This window comes from Jaculus jaculus, chromosome 4, assembly GCF_020740685.1.
Source record: "Jaculus jaculus isolate mJacJac1 chromosome 4, mJacJac1.mat.Y.cur, whole genome shotgun sequence".
Lineage (NCBI taxonomy): Eukaryota > Metazoa > Chordata > Mammalia > Rodentia > Dipodidae > Jaculus > Jaculus jaculus.
Window position 1 is genome coordinate 81,910,020 of NC_059105.1, and position 17,100 is coordinate 81,927,119.

General features: G+C 44.5%; 1 protein-coding gene and 1 long non-coding RNA gene across 3 annotated transcripts in view; one reads left to right on the forward strand and one right to left on the reverse strand.

Moving 5' to 3' along the window:
* Positions 1–1,327: 1,327 nt before the first annotated feature.
* Positions 1,328–2,611, reverse strand: LOC123460180. The gene is made up of 3 exons (XR_006636834.1): positions 2,549–2,611; positions 1,842–2,008; positions 1,328–1,761 (listed from the first exon to the last, which is right to left on the reverse strand). It is a non-coding gene; the product is annotated as an uncharacterized LOC123460180 (long non-coding RNA).
* Positions 2,612–3,403: 792 nt separating this feature from the next.
* Acvr1 (activin A receptor type 1) overlaps positions 3,404–17,100 on the forward strand; it is a 142,367-nt gene continuing 128,670 nt past the window's right edge. For both annotated transcript variants that reach the window (XM_045147985.1, XM_045147987.1), the window contains exon 1: positions 3,404–3,420. The gene's annotated coding sequence lies outside the window, so the exon portion shown is untranslated. The remainder of the gene's footprint in view (positions 3,421–17,100) is intronic.

The following is a 17,100-nucleotide window of genomic DNA, read 5'->3' on the forward strand; positions in this document are numbered from 1 at the left end:
GTGTGTTTGTTCATTGATCCAACTATTCACCTTTATATTTTTTAAAAGTACCTTTGGATTTTCAACTACTGTCTCTCATGCATTCCACCAATATTCATGGGAAGAACTTGTTTCTGAAAGTTCGAAGTACAGTTTGGCTTGGAAGGTCTTAAGAAAACATGTGCCCCTTTATCCCATTATAAAATGAAAACGTGGGCTGGAGAGATGGCTCAGTGGTTAAGGCACTTGCTACCAAAGCCTAACAATCCAGGTTCAGTTCCCCAGTACCTGTGTAAAGCGAGATGCACAAAGTAGCATATACATCTGGAGTTTGTTTGCATCGACAGGAGGCCCTGGCATGCCTATGCATTCATTCACTCATATTCTCCTTCTCTTTAAATGAATAAATACATAAAATAAAAGCTCTCTGGAACCAAAAGGAGAAGGCTTCAAGATGAAGACTGCTTAATATAGATACTTAAATACTTGAAATGAAATAATTTTACATTACATTTTGTGTCTTGCTTATGATCTCAAGTGTAGTGAGGATGTGGTTACTGTTTGTAATCTAAGTTCTTAATTATAAAATCAAAATTGTTTGTAACATTTTATGAAATAAATTCCCCACATTTTATGGGAAAATATCATACAACACTCTTAGGTTGCCCAAGACCCTATTTCCTAATAGTTTTTCAAAGCTGCTGCCTTTCAGACATAAATATGTTGAGGTATCAAGGAGTAGGATATGCAAAAAACAGGAGATGCCAATTCACAATGCAGCAGACAGTTAATGAATGAATGAAGGAGCCTAGCTCCCTGAAACATGACTGAGCTCAGGCAACCTTACTCTAATGGAAAATGTATTTCCTCCAAGTTACATTAGTGGTGTTAAACCAATGGGCTGGGTTTTGGCGTAATTTTCAACAGCGTGATTTTGTACCCTTGGAAGCATTTGGTTGTCAAAACTGTGGGCGAAACGCGTCCTATTGTTGTCTAGTGGGTACAGGTCAAGGGTGTTGCCATTTTCTAATGTGCAGGATGGCAAATCAAAGGCACAGCCTTAAATGCCAAAAGTGTCCAAGATGAGAAATTCTGGAGTAAGGTGTTCAAACCCAAGTGCTACATCCTATGCATAGGGCTTGTGTGGAGACTTGTATCTTAGGGTGTATTGTTGTGACACACACAAACATGTTACAGTACAAGGTCATAAGTACAGTCAGAATCCTCCCATACAGCCTCTTGGAACATCATAGGAGGGTATTTGGTGGGTTTTGCACTGAGCCGGCCATGGCATCAGACCACTACCTAAGGGTCAGATGACAGAAACAGGGCAAGATTCACCAACTGGTTCAGTCAACAGTTTTTAGCAAGCCTTTATTGAGCAGTCACATGTACCACTCTGCTAGGATGGCCACACATGACAGACAACCAAATCTGGTCCCTGCTCTCATGGAGCTTACACCCTGGAGATCTCAGAGGTTGCCAACAAGAGGTCAGGTTATGAAATGAGGACTCAAAGTGCACATGATCTAGGAACAAATGTCCACAGTAGCTTGAAAAGGGTAGCTGCATCTGAGCTGCCCAACCCCCTCAAGCCAGCCTTAATTCCCACCTTAGGTTAACAGTGTATCCAAGGTCAAAACAGTCAGTTGACTGGGCTGACACTTCAGCAAAGTGACATCCAGGCCTTTGAAATATTGTTCTATATAGCGGGGATACACACTGGCGCATGGAATTTCCACTCCTGGTTGCCACCAATTTGTAGGCAACAAAGTCCTTCTCCTAATGAAAAAAAAAAAAAAAAGTAAAAAACAAAAACCAGCATCATCAAAAGAAGCAAGCCACTTTCCCCATCTTCTTACTTAGGTAACACACAGGTGATTTTTTTAGGTGCTCCTTGCGTATGCACCTGTGTTACTAGTTAAGACTGTAAATTCCCGATCTGCAAGAAGCAGATCTTCCATTTCCTCTGCAACCTTTTGCAGTACTGCAGACAGTCATCCAATAAATGTCCTCTGTATGAACGGACCTGTAGAGATAAAAAATACTTTATGGTATTCTCATTTATTGGTGTCACGCTTTTATTTTGCTTTGTGATAGGACCTGTACATTATAAGCTTCTAGAGGGCAAAGAAAATGGCTTGGTGCTTCTTCACACTCAGCAGGCACCATACAAAATTTGATCTTTGCATGCCTTTTTGAAGCTCACCGGCTATTGTGTGTGTGTGTGTGTGTGTGTGTGTGTGTGTGTGTGTGTATTTTCAAGGGCCGAGGCTGTCAGCTCTGCGGCGGGGGAGTGTTCCTTCTTTCCCAACATAAGCTCCCATGGCGCCTAGGACAGGGCGAGGTGACTGCAGAAGACCCCTTCTTTTTATTACTAAGGAAGCCAACTGCGAAAACGGCAAACGCTTGCATAACCCCAGCCCCTGCGTGGAAATGAGCAGAGTGGAAGGGGATTCGAAGACAGGGCACGGGTGAGAACCCACTCTCCATCTGCCAAGTCTGGCATTCCCCGGCCGCCAGCCCCGCGCCCCGGGGGAGCTGTCCAGACGGCCCCGCCCGCGCCTACCTGGCCGCTCACCCGCGCCGCCTCTCCGCCCCCGGGGCCGCGGGAGCCCGGCCCGGGCCGCCTCCTCCTCCGCCGATGCCGGCGCGGCGCTCGCGGCCTCCCGCGCCCGGGCCGTACAGCCAGCGGCCGAGGGGCCCGGGGGCGACGCAGAAAGGCTCGGCGCGCTCGCCCCCCGGCCGGGCGCCTGCAGGGGGCGCGGGGACCGCCCCGCCCCGCCGCCGTCCCTCGCTCCCTCCCGGCTCCCTGGATCGGCGCCGGGAGGAAATGATGTGTTGCTGCCTGGTTAATCACAGCTCCAGACACTCATTGGCCGAGCGCTCCGCAGCCACTTCCTCCTCCTCCTCCTCCCGCTCCGGCTCCTGCTCTTTGCAGCCGCCGTCACCGCCGCAGCCTCCTCCTCCTCCTCGGCGCTGAGGAAGGGGGGGAACTTTGCTACTCCGGGATCGTCGTCCCCGGGGCCGCCTCCCACGGCGCCCGCCCCGGCCCGCAGCCGTCCTCCCGGGCACAGAGCCTCCCTCCGCGCCTCGGGAAGTTTACTCCGCCCGTCCTCCTCCCCTTCCTCCTCCTCCTCGGGCTCCGCACACCCCGCCTCCCTCCCCCGGCTGCTCACCACCCCCCCCCCCGCCCCGGTGGCTGCCACCGCCGCCAGCCTGCTCGTCGGCCAGCCGCGCCGGTCCTCCCGCCCCGGCCGCCGCACCGCCCCGCAGCCGCCGCTCCGAGCCCCGCAGAGTTCCGGGCTGCCTCGCCGGCTGCACCGCCCCGCCCCGCCCCGCGCCGCGCCGCGCAGACCTGCAGAGCCCCGGCTGCCCGGCGCTGCCTGCTCCGCCTCCCCCGGCTCGGCGCCCCCCGCCCGGCCGCCCGCGGGACCAGAGGTGAGGACCGGTCGTCGGCCCCGCCGCGGGGGACCGCAGGGTCGCGGGGAGGTGGGGGGAGGGAGCCGAGCGGCGGGAGAGGCCGGGAAGGGGGTGGGAGGGTGGGCGTCTGCGGTGCCTCCCCCTCGCTTTCATGCTTCCCCCCCCCCCCCAAAGCTGCATGCCCTCGAGGCGGGGGAAGCAGCCGAGCAACCAAACTGTCTTGCTTTGGGCCTCAGTTGCTGGTGGGATCTGGCGGAGGGCAGAGGCATGGAGCGGGGGTCTGGGTCTCGGGTGTGCGCTCTCTGTCTGTCTGTCTGTCTGTCTGTCTGTCTCTCTCTCTCTCTCTCTCTCTCTGTGTGTGTGTGTGTGTGTGTGTGTGTCTGTCTGTCTCTGTCTGCACACTCCTGAGGGTGTGCGCCCGGGACTTGGAAATCGATCTGTCTGTCCGGCCACCGCGCTCACCTTCCTAGATGAGCTTGAGCTTGGTGGAGAGAGTAAAGAGATGGGCGAACTCCCCCACCCTCAAAATATCCATCCCTTCCAAGAGGAATTTTCTGTTGGAGGAGACAGCCAATAAACTCTGCTCAACTCCCTCTCTCCCTCCCTCCGTCCTTCCTAGCTGCAGTTTCAAAAAGCTTCAAAGCCAGGAATGTGGGATTCATCTTCCAATCCCCAGAAGGCAAATGTGGTTACAGATGTTGCACGGTGCTTTGCCAAGTTTAAAACCCTTCCACACTGTAACCGAAACAGCGAGGTTAGAACCTTGGGTGCACTGGGGAGACATGGGGGCCTCTGGTGTCGCTAGATGCAGGGACTTCCGTCTGGTTCTAGACTGGATCTGCTCTGTCCAGTTTGTGCCAGATATGTCTCCCACCCTTCCCCACCTCCTCCCCCTCCCGGAGTTTTGAGCGCTCCTGGCTGGCAGAGGACTGTGGAGGAAGCTACTTGGGAAAGAACATTCCATTTAGTAGGAGAAGAAAAGTATTAGTTTAAAAAGTTGTCATTAATTTGGTGTTTGGAGAAAGGTGGAAGGTAATATAGTGGATTTCTTCTTTTTATTAGGTTTTGCTATGAGGGGTGTGTGTGTGATAAATGCTGGTAATGGCAAAAGTCTCTGGTCCCAGACATATATCCATAAAGGTGTGTGTGTGTGCGCGCGCGTGTGTATGTATAGGTATATGTATATGTGTATGTTTACACACACACACACAGTCTTTTTTATGAGACACACAACTCAGTGATTTTAAAGAATCCTGTCCCAGAGATGCAGATTGCTCTTAACAGCCCAAGGGAAGGCGGTGGCAAAAAATAGACACCACCTCCTTTTTTCCCCAAAAAATTCTTCCTGGAAAGGTGGTGTTAAGAAACTTCAGAGATGGGCTGATCCCAGTGACGGGCCTTAAATGGAAACACTATAGTATGTCCTGGCACTTGTCTCTGGAGGTGGGTTGCTGGCCAGGGGCCCAGGCTTGGGCAGCCAGCAGACACCAGACTTGTGCTGACCTCAGGCACCAGTCTTGCCATGTGGCTATACAACATGTAGACTGCTTAAATCTGAAATGCAGGACTCGGCCTTCTCTGGTGGGGTCACTGGGGTCAGGAGGTTATTTTAAGTCTGGAAGAATGTGGATTACCGGCCTCTAAGAGCAAATCCCTTATTTTGGTCGCTTTTGTTTTCCATCCTGGAATTAACACATGGAAGTCTTATAAAGCTGAAATGTATGCCTTAAGTTGATGGAATTTTGTGGTGTGTAATAGCATCTCTTACTGTTGCTTGGGCACAAGCACAAAAGGTGGACGCCGTTGGTGGAGCTAAGCTTTGGGTGGAGGACAGTGATCAGGGACTGGTGAGCATACATCGGCTTCATGTTCTTTTCTAAGTGTGTTGCTGAGTTCTACTCGAAATTGAGAGTGGTTTTAAGTAAAACTTGATTTGGATAATAGTCTTACAACATTTGCACCTTGGCCTAGAGTGATCACTTGAATCTGAATAAATTTCTTCTAATTGCTAAGTAATTTAAAAGAATATTAGGGTTGCACAGTTAAGATGCCATATTCAAGAATGCAATGAGTTTCTGGAGTGAGGAACTTAATTTGATTAACAGCATTGTAGTGATTTTTTTTTTTTTCCCTAAGTGGTGACTTAACAGCTTTCCCCTGGCCCCCACCTCACCAACCATGCAAGGGGTTAGGGTGACTGACTTGGTGAATTGATGTTCTGCCTCTTATATAATCGAAGACTGGACTTACCCTGTCCGATGAAGATCACCGTGGGCTTCCAGGTGATTCTTAGGGCCGAATGAATAGTCTACATTCTGGAGGAGGGAGGGCAAGACAGAAATGGATTTGAAAAATGATCTTGCTCTTCAAGGTCACAAAGTGAAGAAGGAATCAATGTAGGACTGGAACTCTCTCAGCTGGGGCTTGCTCAGTTTGTTGGATCCTTGTATGGTGATTTATTTTTATGTGAAAAGATGTCACATTCAACTCACTAGGAAATATGGAGATATGCCTTCAACGATGTTCAAACCCTTTGATACATCCATATAAAATTTGTGCCAGGATAAGTTGGGCATGCTGAGTATGTGCCACATACTGTGCTCAGAAACGTAACATGTACTTTTCATAACACATGTCCTTTTCCCAAAAGAAATTGAGAAGTTTCGAGTGTGGATTGTGGATTTGAATAGAGGTCTTTGGAGCTCTAAAACCCATGTTCTGGCTACTGTAGTGAGTGACTGCCAAACTTCACTCATTCATATTTACAGTCTTCATGATTTTACCATAGCTAAGTCTCACCTGATAGTTACTTAATATATGCTTTAAACTTTTTATTTATTTATTTCATTTATTTGACCGGCGGGGGGGGGGGAGGGAGAGAAAGAGAGAAAGAAGCAGACAGAAAGAGAGAGAATGGACATGTCAGGGGCTTTAGCCACTGCAAATGAACTCCAGAAGCATGAATCACTGCATCTGGCTAATGTAGGTTCTGGGGAATCGAACCTGGGTCCTTTGGGTTTGCCAGCAAGTGCCTTAACTGCTAACCCATCCTTTCAACCCAGTATTTTTCTTGAAAGGTTCAATTAATTACTTGTTTTAAAAACAACATCACGACATTATCTTTTTTGAACAAATAATGATTTGTTGCTGTATTTGGAAAGCTAACTCACTGGTCAGGAATGGGAGGCGGTGATCTCAAAGATGCATTCAGACATATACTGAGCTCTCAAATTCATGATTACCTGTTATGCGTATTCTGTAGGGAGAAGGATGGAGGGAGTGGGCAGATGAGAAAATACTGGTGATGTTCTGATTGTTGGATTGGGTGATGGGTTTATGGGTACTGATTTTATTTTTACTCTTTATAACCTACATACATGATGCATGCTTTTTTTCTCTGGAAAATGGTAAAATTAAATACATAATCTTTAACATAATGTTCACTTGGGGAATGCTTCACTGCACTATGCTAACTGTAGCCATCGCTTGGTGTTCTGCTTGAAGGAGATACTCCAGAACTATTGGCTGGTTGGTAAGGCCTCCAGATAATAATTGTAAAACTAACTGATTATTTGTTATACTTGAGTAAGTTGAGGTATGTCCCTCCTCTATTTTCTCCTCCTCAAACTCCCATTCCCAGTATTGTGAGTAAAGGATGGCATGGATAGTGCTGAGATCTCTCTTGGGACATCTCCTGGGAGGCACAGGTTGGGCTGCAGTTGGCACTTTTCAATGTCACCTTGCTTTGTATGTCTAATACTTGGGATGGATCATGGAATGCTGTCATGAAATGTTATAGGATGGTGGTAAAGCGACTGTTCAGAGCAGAGTGGTATGTAAGTTAGTGCGGTGCCTGGATAAAGTGTTAACAACATTAAGCTGGAGAGGCTGGGAAGTGAATCCATCTGAAATTTTAATTGGAATCCACAGCCTCCTATTTTATTTTCCCAGGCAAATGTTGGGCACTGTGGTTTTATTCCTGGAAATGAGGATTTGGAATTGGGTTTCCTGGTACAAAATACCCTCTTTGATCTTTGAAAGTCCAAACTTTGTGTTTCTTTCTGTGGCCAATTCCAGCTCACAGGAGATCCAGATGAAAGATTCACCTCTTCTTTCTTAGCCCTTGGCCATAGACACCTCGTGCTTGTGGTGCTAGTTTAAGAATTAGAAGAGTCAAAATGGGCAAAGGCTCCTTTGTCAAGAGCTGCATCAAGTTAGTATGGCTGATACATCCTGGCTATCCATTCAGATGGAAGGAAATTATGCCTGTCAAAATTAAGTAATAAGAGACCTATCAGGGAAAAAGTGAGCAAGTGAGAAAATGAGTGTGTGTGGGAGAGAGATTGAGATTGAGATTGAGATTGAGATTGAGATTGAGAGTGAGATTGAGAGAGAGAGAGAGAGAAGGAGGGAGAGATAAAGAAAGAAAGAAAGGCCAGGAATATAGTGTAGTGTTTTAAATCCCAGTAACACTAAAAAGAAAGAGAAAGCTAGTAAAAGAAATCGAGAAAGTAAGCTCATCAGTTTCTTTTTCAAATAGAGCACGCTCACTCACCAAATACACAAACTGAAGACTGTGCCTCTGAGCGGCTCTGGAAGTCTGAACTTGTTTGTAAGTCTAAAGGCTCAAGGTGATTCTGAGAGCTTTGTTTTTCAAAGCTACCAGTACTTGGTTGGTTGATTTTTGGGGTGTTCTGTCTCTGACCAAAACCAACATTCCCCTTTGCCCATTGGGGTTGCTTCATTGTTGACTCTGGGTATTTAGCCTTTATTTCTGTGACTGGGAAAGTAACTTCAGATTTCACTCTTTCAGAGTCTGTGGAGGTTCAGGTAGTAGGTGAAGGTTATTTAGGAGAGATGGGTTGAGGTGAGAGACCACAGCATTGGTGTCCTGATGGATTCCGGTCTAGTGTTGATGATTGCCTCCCATTCCTGTCCTTCGCTGCTCTGGCCTTCTTTCCTCTTCTGAGAAAGCCAGACCCGTCAGGGCTCAGAGAAATCTCTTTGGAAGCAAGAATGCTTCCTGCATTTTTGCCCTCTGACAGTCTTCAAGCATTTTATCATCCTCACCCCTCATTCTGGGCCTTGATTGGTCTCTGTAAGGGGAAATATTGCAAGTTTGTAATTCTCTGCAATTCATTCCCCTTGACCAACTTCAACCCTTTCAACTCATCCCCTGGCTCCTTAAGTGTGGGGACTGTGTCTTAACTGATCTTTTTTTTATCTCTTGCATCTGATACAATGCCTGGCCCAGACCACATAGGCAATAGATTTTTTTTTTTTTTTTTTTAATTTAGTTGCTTAGAGAATGAATAGATGACTGCATGGAGCCAAGGGACCCTGTCCTTTAGGAAGTGGGGAAATCTCAGAAAAGATAATAAGCATGTTATCCTGTACTTAAGTATGAGTGGGAAACAGATGAAAGACATACTTGGTAGAAGGAACTGTGTTTGGTGTATACCCTCCCTTTTGTTTTTTTTCCTGTGCTGGTGATTGAACCCAAGGCCTTCCTTACAATAAGCCTATGCTCTGCTACTGATACCTTGTTTTTGTTCTTGACTGTAACTTGTACTTAGTGAATTCAACAAATATTCTATTTTTTTTTCAATGTACATTTCTTGTTTCAAGGTAGGATTTCACTCTAGCCCAGGCTGACCTGGAACTCACTCTGTAATCCCAGGCTGGTCTCAAACTCACAGAGATCCTCCTACCTGTGCCTCCTTAGTGCGGGGATTAAAGGTGTGCACCACCATGCCTGGCTCCCCCCTTTTTTTTTCCAAGGGAGAGTCTCACTCTAGCCCAGGCTGACCTGGAATTCACTATGTAGTCTCAGGGTGGCCGTGAACTCATGGCGATCCTCCTGCCTCTGCCTCCCAAGTGTTGGGATTAAAGGAGTGTGCCACAATGCCCCCCCCCCCTTGTATTTAAGAGAGACATTTCTATTTTGGCCAAGAATATTTGAACCATTTTCTTATATACCTAAGATCAAGGAATTCTATGTTAATATAGACCCAAACACTTGGTGGATTATGTTCTTTGATTCTTTTGTGATCTATAACCATACCACCTTAGTGTGCCTGATATTTTCTGGTTTTCTTTTGTGGTGTATGTTCTTTCCTAAACAGTTGACAATGAAAACACAGAATGTTAGGTAATGCTTGTGCCAGAGGTGAAAGAATGTGATGGCCTCTTTGGAAAATGGATGGAATCCAAAGTAAATTCTTCCTTCACTGGGTTTTAAGGGCTGCTTTGAGTGGGTAGGACCATGACGAACTGTTTGGCTTGACCACTGGTTGGCTGTATGGTTTGGTCATCTCTGAAAGCCAAGATGCCATTTAGAGTTACCATGTAGGATGGTGGCTGTTGAAAAAAAAAGATTGTCTAAGGTTTGTTTCTGCTTAGCTGATGATGGAAGATTTTTTTAAAGTATTATATTTATTTATTTATTTGGGACAGAGACAGAGAAAGAGGCAGAGAGAGAAAGAAAGGACGTGCCAGGCCCTCTGGCCGCTGCAAATGAACTCCACATGCATATCCCACCTTGTGCATCTAGCTTACATACATCCTAGGGAATTGAACCTGGGTCCTTTGGCTTTGCAGGCAAGCACCTTAACCACTAGGTCATCTCTACAGCCCGGAGATGATATTTTAAATAAAAGTTCTATGTCTTCTAGTGATGCTGTTTCTCTGTATGAAATATACTTGCTTACAGTTCTAAAGTTATTGCATATAAGTAAACATTAAGAAAATATACTTGCTGGGCATGGTGGTATACACCTTTGATCCCAGCACTAGGGAGGTAGAGGTAGGTGGATCACTGTGAGTTCAAGGCCACCCTGGGACTACGTAGTAAATTCCAGGTCACCCTGAGCTAGAGTGAGACCCTGTATCAAACAAAACAACAACAGCAAAACAACAACAACAACAAAAAAACAAAACAACAACAGCAAAACAAAAACAAACACAAGCAAACAAAAAAAGAAAATATATTTGACCACTGCCCTTAAATTAATGCATATGAGCAAACACGAAGAGTGCTGAAGCACTTGGATGTGTCGCTTTTTAAAAAAAATATGTTATTATTTATTTATTTGAAAGAGAGAGAGAGAGAGGCAGATAGAGAGAAAGAGAGAACGGGTGTGCTAGGGCCTCCAGCCACTGAAAATGAACTCCAGACACATGCATCCGTTTGTACATTTGGCTTATGTGGGTCCTGCGGAATTGAACCAGGGTCCTTAGGCTTTGCAGGCAAGTGCCTTAACTGCTGAGCCATTTCCTCAGCCTAAGAATGTGTCTCTTTATATGAGACCGAATTATATGTAGGATTAGTCAGTTGGGCAAAAAAGATAGATGGTTATCTAGAGAAGCCCTTACCTTTCTTTTCAGAGAGAAAATGGTGAGGGACAAATAGGCCAAACAATATTTCCATATATAATTTTTTAACTTGAAGAGCCCGAACTGTTGTGAGCAACAGGTAGCTGGAATAAATATGAGTGACCCAGTGAAAAATGGAAAACCTCATTCTGCAGCGATAACATTCTAGAAATGTAACTTTGCTCTGGTGTTTTTTTTTAATGGAGTTTTGACTCCTAGCAATACATTTTTCATTATGATCTAGTATACCCATGTATATTAGAAATAACACTGAGTTACAAGTTTCACCAGACAATATTGTAATGCTTTCTCATTTCTATTCAATTTTTATTAAAAAATTCTGATCTCTATCCACTAAATTGATTTCAAAACTTGCTAATGGGTCCTAATCAGCAGTTAGAAAAAAAACTGTTCTGTTCTAGGTATTGTGGAAATTAGCCTTAATTTGTTTATTGAATAGTTGCTAATGTGAGTGAGAATGTTTTGTTTCTTTGTGCATGAATTTTAGTTATCTACAGAAAGCTCCCCTTTAGTCCCTTTTTCCTACCAGTTCCTTTCCTGAGTTTATAAGAGCCTTTGCTGGGCTGGAGGGATGGCTTAGAGATTAAGGTATTTGCCTGCCAAGCCAAAGGAACCAGGTTTGATTCCCCAGGACCCACCTTAGCCAGATGTACAAGGAAGCACATGTATCTGGAGTTCCTTTGCAGTGGCTAGAGGCCCTGGCATGCACACTGTCTCTCTCTCTCCCCCTCTCCCTCTTTCTCTCTGTCAAATAAATAAATAAATAAATAAATAAATAAAATATTTAAAAAAATGAGTCTTTGTTGGCTGGAGACATGGCTTAGCAGTTGAGTCACTTGCCTGCAAAGCGTAAGGACCCAGGTTCAATTCCCCAGTACCCACATAAGCCAGCTGCACAAGGTGGCGCATGCTTCCGGAGTTTGTTTACAGTGGTGGGAGGCCCTGGCGTACTCATTCTCTTTCTCTCTCTCTAAAAATAATTAAAAACAAAGTGTTCTTGTTCTCCGATTCCAGTGATAACGTGTGCTTTTGACTAGCACTGAGAGATCAGCTTTGTCAAGGTGGGAGTGGATAATTTCAATGGGTGGTAGGGATCATTAGCTGTCTGTGTATATGGATGCCATTTAACTAGGATGGCGATTTCACTATCTGAGGAACACAGAAATACATGCACATACCGACAAGGCGGGAATGGGGTTCTGAAGGCCACTCTGTGTTGTTGAGAAATGAAATACGAAAGGTGGAGGGCTTGCTCTGCATGGGAAGGCATCGAACTCAGGTTCAGCTGTTGTCACTCACCTTCTCAATCTAATCTCCCAGTGTTCTTGCTCCTTCATTTTTTGCCTCTTGGATTTTCATGTATTGAACGTTGGTCAGGGGTTCTTGTACACGGGTTGGGAAGCTCAGTAACACTTTGGTGTTGAGGTAGCTGTGAGAAGCGCTGCACATCGCCATACGTGGGAGGAGGCAGAGCACCTTGATGGAAGGTCCGCAGCGCGCAGGTCAGCTCAGCGCCGCCGAGGAGGTAGCTGCTTGGCTAGCCTTGGCAAGAAGCGCCGTTTTGACATTTGCAGTGCGACAGGAATCTGGGTGTGGGGTGTGCGTAGCTGTGGGACAGCCCACATTCTGAGCATGGGATGGGGCTAGTAAATGGGAAGGAGGTTTGTTTGTGAAGGAGCCAGGTTGTAGAACACAGATTTTAATCACTGGAATCAGACTCCACAGCGACATGCGGCATCTCTGGAGGAACGGTAGGTTGTCTCAGTGCCTGTGATATGTCTTGACTGTGTGGAGTGTGTTGTGGTGAGATCCAGAGAAAGTGGCAAGTGGGGGAGCTGTGTAGCCGTGTTAGGGTTCCTGGGATGCAGGCTGGAAGCTAAGGTAATGCATGGAGAGCAGGCTCTGAGCCCGCCCTTACCTGTCACCAGCCCATAATGTCGTGTCCGTGGCCGTCATGCCCACTTGAAGTACCTACTGTTGTTGTCTCTGCTTTACAGAGGGAGAACCTGAAACACATGGGGTGGCCTAGCCTGTCTGAGGTCACACCTCTGAACTTTAACCCTGGCTGTACGTTCCCAGGTCACCATGTGGGAAATTGGTAGTTCTGAGCTGAGTACCCCACAGAGCTCTGTTCTGTTGGATATTGTTTGAAAAACATTTGAACAAAATGGTTGCCACAATTTAAAAATGAGGAGACATCCCATTAGAAAGAGAAACTCTACATTTCCAGTTGTTGCTGCAATACTGAGAATACTGCTGGCACCTGGACCCTGTTCCTGGACCCTGCCAGAGCTGCTGTGACTGTGCTGTGTGAGGGGACATGTGTGCTGTCCTTGCCAAAGTCCCAGCTCTCCCCTTTTCTCCTACACACCGGGGCTTGGCAAGACTAGATGGAGCAGGTTTTGCTTTTGTGTAGTCACCGAAGAGCTTGTTGACTATGCTGCGTGTGATAAGAAGGTGGGCAAACATATCTTGACTTTTAGACTTGGTTGACTGGAGGATGGTATTGATCCTAAAAGGAAATGCAGTGTTAGCAAGAGGAGCTGACCTGGAGTGGAATGGGGTGTTGGGGCAGAGGTTCTAGTGGAATCCCACCATGGAAAAGGCTTTGCGGGAGTTCTGTGAGAGGTTGGGCTATGGTACCAGAACTCTGGAGGTGGGGATTTGGGGCTCACTTGTATTTAGAGTGTCTTGTCAAAATTATGCATGACCCACAGCCCAGAGATGGTTGTTGCTTGTATTTTATTTGACTATTAGTCTTTCCCTTATTATTTCCATATGTAAGCACAAACATGAAAAGTACTACACTTTATGTTTATGGCATTGGTGATAATGTATGTGAATGGAATGATGCTATGTTCTTAGTATCCTGCTTTCCCTACTTAAATGTTATTTTGTGTGCTTTTATGGTCATGCATTTATTTGAAACATCTCTTTATATCTACTATGGATAAGACACACACATGTTGTGCTAAATAAACAAAGGACTGGTTCTGCTACACATGTTCTCCACAAACGCACTGATGGTATATATGGGGCAAAACACAGAAAAGAACTAAGGATCTAACCAGAGGGAATAATCAACAAAACCTCTGTGGTAATTTTTTGTATTGGTGCTTGGTGAGAAAGTGGGGATAGGGGAGATCCCTTTTGGGAATGGGAAGAAGTGGGCCAAGGTGTGCTTGACAAAATGAACCAGGGCCAAACTGCTCAAAGTTTTTTTTTTGTTTTTTTTTTTTTAATTGACTTTTGGGAGTTAGGTTCCTTGCCTCACAGATAAATTAGATTTTTTTTTACCAATAAAGGAGTAAAATCACAGTTTACAACTTTTGGAAATAGAAATGATACCTACCTCATAGAATGGAGTTGGGCAGTCTCTATGGCACTTACATACATGTGTAAACTCAACAATGTCTTTTTAGTTTATTTTTTTAAATTTTTATTAGCATTTTCCCTGATTATAAAAAAATATCCTATGGTAATTCCCTCCCCCCCCCAAACTTTCCCCTTTGAAATTCCATTCTCCATCATATTACCTCCCCATCACAATCATTGTACTTACATATATACAATATCAACCTATTAAGTATCCTCCTCCCTTCCTTTCTCTTCCCTTTATGTCTCCTTTTTAACTTACTCAACAGTGTCTTAACAGTGACTTCTGTTTTTAATTTTTAAGTATTTATATATTTATTTTTATATCACAGATGATGGAAAAAATGGTTACTGAAGTTCTAAGAAGGGGGTAGTGACTCTGCTGGAGATTTATTTTGGCTTTTAGCTGGCTATGAGTGGAATGTTCTTTGATAAATTCAGATGAAATCCCCCTCTTGGCATGTTTGCTCCAGATTCCCCCCAAACTATTGTTTCTTAATTAGCCAGGTCCACCTCAGCTCTCTGCCTTTCTCTCATGTGGTCCTCTTTGATCTCTCAAGGTCTTATTGTTTTAGGTCTTTCTATTGACAGGTGGGGTGCCTCTTTCTCAGATGTGGATGGTATGCATGGAAACCTTCCAGGAGAGCAATTCTTCTGTTGACTCCTTTTGGGAACTCACAACTCTGACTGCAGCCATCTGACTTTGTTGTAAGCTGATGTGGTCAAGCCGTCACCCAGAGTCACCTTCTTGGTGGGGCTTGCTTCCTTGTCTGTCATGGGTGGGGGGTTGGGGAGGTTTAGATCAGTGCTTCTGAAGGCTTCTCCTTTTGCTTATTCTCTTCTCAGTCTTTCTCTCTTTTGGTGTTTCCAGTAAATGAAGCTTGGTCATTTCTCCCCCACCCCCAATAAGTATGAGTCTGAATAACTCTGGGCTTTGGAAGCCTTGCAAACCACAGCTTTACTCTGATTGTTTTAAAGCACCACATCTGCTAGTGCTTTATGGTAAAAGCAGAGCTTCTATGGCATTTTTTTTAAAAATTTTTTAAAATATGGTGAGTGGTAAGTAGGCATTTAGTGAACAAGAAACTTGTATAGTCAGCTTTTTATTATTGATCAATAATAGAGACAATGGATTTTTAGACTTAAGGAAAAAGTTTTATTTTTAAAATAGCTTTAAAAGAAGCAATAGACTTGATAGACAGTCTTTAAGAAACAGCAAAATTTTATTTATGACTTTGGAGCAGACCAGAGCAGACAGTGTTAGATCACTTCATAATACAAAGAGGGTAAAGTAGGATGTAATTTGGAAGCATTTAATCAGTTTCTTTTTTCTTTGTGGTTCTGGATATTGAACCCAGGGTCTTGTGCATGCGTACTGTTACTAAGCTATATGTCAAGCCACTGCACCTAGTCCTGGATCACACTTTAAAAGTTTCCTTCACACATAAACTGATGTAGTTATCTTCTCCTTGCAGGGACAAAACTCCTGACCAAAAGCAGCTAATGGGAGGAAAGTTTTTTTATTTTGGCTTAGAGTCTGCGGAGGAAGCTTCATGCTGGCAGGGGAAAGCATGGCATGAGCAGAGGCTGGACATCACCTCTTCCGCAGCAGGTGGGAAACAGCAGCAAGAGAGTGAGCTGACTTAACACTGGCAAGCTAGGGCCTCAAGATCCACCCCCAGCAGCACAACTCCTTCAGCAAGACTCCACCACCCAAAGTGCTACTAGCTGGGGACCAAGCTTTCAGAACGCATAAATTTATGGTGACATTTGATTAAAATTACCACATAGTTTTGTTGGTTATTCCCTCTGGTTAGATCCTTAGTTCTTTTCTGTGTTTTGCCCCATATATACCATCAGTGCGTTTGTGGAGAACATGTGTAGGAGAACCAGTCCTTTGTTTATTTAGCACAACATGTGTGTGTCTTATCCATAGGAGATATAAAGAGATGTTTTAAATAAATGCATGACCATAAGAGCACACAAAATAACATTAAGTAGGGAAAGCAGGATACTAAGAACATAGCATCATTCCACTCACATACATTATCACCAATGCCATAAACATAAAGTGTAGTACTTTTCATGTTTGTGCTTATATATGGATATAATAGGGGAAAGACTAATAGTCAAATAAAATACAACAACAACCATCTCTGGGCTGTGGGTCATGCATAATTTTGAAGAGACACTCTAAATACAAGTGAGTGAAGTAAGTATTGGAACATCATGTCACCTCCATAATGTATTGTACTCTTCAGCATTAAAGGTGGTCACCTTACCAGAATGATGTATTACAATCCCATGGCCTTGTCTCCTCTTGAGTACAATGTACTGCAGCTCTGTAGTGACAGCTTTTATATCTACTTCAGGATTAAATTATGATCTGAGAGTTGCACTTTTGAGAAACTGGTTTTAATTTCACATCAGTTAAAGTTAAAGGGTAGTGAAAGTATGTTAGATCTGGTACAAGTGTCTAATTATAATTATTGACACATTTTCAAATGCTCTCTTAAGTGTGATACATTGCCCATGATTTTGACAGCTGTGCCTGCATTAAACCTGCCACAGTACTCTTCACAAAGGCTTGTTTAAACTTACAATTGTCAGAAGACTTCTCAGTAAAGTAGATGAGCGTAGACTTAGAGGTGAAATGGTGGTTCATATCCAACTGTGCCTGTTGATTTTTAGTCTGTTAGATGTTAATCAGAAGAACATCTGGGTTTACTTTTCAAGAAACCTAGAAATTTCATTTTATTTTTTGTATAGTTAAAAAAAGTGACACTATTCTTTTATGATTTAACTCTGCAGTGCTAACATAGATTCTGTGAAGTTTTCCTGCTGAGAGTCTCTAGCCACATAACTAGTTGTTACATGACACTCTTTGAATGATGTCTCTGTTTTTTAAATTTTGGATTTCTTTTTCTT